This window comes from Ornithodoros turicata, unplaced genomic scaffold (assembly GCF_037126465.1).
Source record: "Ornithodoros turicata isolate Travis unplaced genomic scaffold, ASM3712646v1 ctg00001308.1, whole genome shotgun sequence".
NCBI lineage: Eukaryota > Metazoa > Arthropoda > Arachnida > Ixodida > Argasidae > Ornithodoros > Ornithodoros turicata.
Window position 1 is genome coordinate 47,407 of NW_026999546.1, and position 1,458 is coordinate 48,864.

The 1,458-nt window shown below is 45.5% G+C and overlaps 1 long non-coding RNA gene across 1 annotated transcript; it reads right to left on the reverse strand.

Moving 5' to 3' along the window:
* Nucleotides 1-241: 241 nt before the first annotated feature.
* Nucleotides 242-1,106, reverse strand: LOC135376810 (uncharacterized). The gene is made up of 4 exons (XR_010417868.1): nucleotides 1,079-1,106; nucleotides 615-727; nucleotides 462-547; nucleotides 242-311 (listed from the first exon to the last, which is right to left on the reverse strand). It is a non-coding gene; the product is annotated as an uncharacterized LOC135376810 (long non-coding RNA).
* Nucleotides 1,107-1,458: the final 352 nt, after the last annotated feature.

A 1,458-nucleotide genomic window follows, 5' to 3' on the forward strand; every position in this document is an offset into this window, starting at 1 on the left:
TCACGCCGTGTCTCATCCACTGCAGGTTTCAGAGCAGCACCTTAGTGGGCGTTGCATGGTATCCCATATGAAGTTCGCCCAATCATCTCCTCAGGAGAAAATACTGCCTAAATGAGGGCACGGGCCAGCCTGCAAATTAAAGAGCGTGTTAAAAAATGGAACAATGAAGCTTGCAAAAGAGAAAAATGGGCGAATTGGGCAAGAGAGATAGCTATGCTTATGCAGTCGTACCTTGTCCTATCCCCTTTGCTGCTTCTCTCTATTCTGTGCAAAACACCAGCGTCCACGCAAACACCTAAGCCGATGTCCAGCTGCATAGAAAAGAGGTATTACACGTATTGTCCTGCAAACTGTTAACTTCAAATGATATATCTTCCAAGCACACTCTTACGGCTCATCCGCACTAACCAAACACAAATAAAATATCAAAATCTGAGTTCCACAGGTGAGACAAACATTACCATTGGAGCTGCTGTAACAGCAGCAGCGTTCTGGCTGGAGGCAGTCCGGATTAGATTTTCCATTTGATCCACCATGTTGGTCATGACTGAAAATAATTACCTGCTACATGTTTGTCACAACATATGTAAAAAAATATATATATATCAGCTTACCACACTTCTCTTTGGCTTTGCGAAGCTTCTTTGTCAGGCGGGCATTTGCATGCTCAAGCTCCTCTATTTTCCGGTTGTGCTCTGCACAATGTGTACAGTGTGCACCCTGAGGCCTAGTGGAATATCAAGTAGTTAGGCTTGTGGCAGCAGCAAATCAATGAAGAAGCAATCAAACATGAGAAATTGATGTTCTGAGTCTGGTTCTACAACAGGACCAATAATGCAGAACCGATTAATGTCTTTTTACTATAGGTAACCGTAGGTAAGTCTAAATTGGTAGCGCTAAATGACACGCCATTCCACGTCTGCGGTTGATTTAGACAGCGTAAGAAATACTGGGCAGAAACAGGGAGACTGCAATTGCCATACGCCCTTCGAGGCGTACGTGTAATTGGTTGCGGAAACGTGTGGCCTCTCGCGCTTTGGAAAACCAAAGCATATTTCCCTGTACACGCTGGACTTACCCGCAGCAACGAAGAAGGCTTCAGAGGGGTCTGCATTCTTGCTGCACCGTATGAGGAATGTCTTCCGATTAGCGATGTCCACGTTTGCCGGGACGGCCGGGCCATACGAAATACTTAACCTTAAACCTAATTCGATATCTTGCAGGTTGTCGACGGGATAAACGTCCAGCATATTCACGCCTGGCCACTTCACCAAAATGTGCATGTTGCACGTAGTTACGCATATAGAAAATTGTGTGAATGAAACGTGTGAAGTACAGGACACCACACAACATGAACACTCAATTCAAAACCACGTGCGGCGACCAAAGCAAACAATACCCTACACTTCGCTTGCGGCTTGGATTGGCTTCGATAGCACTAGCAGTTTGCCTCGACTA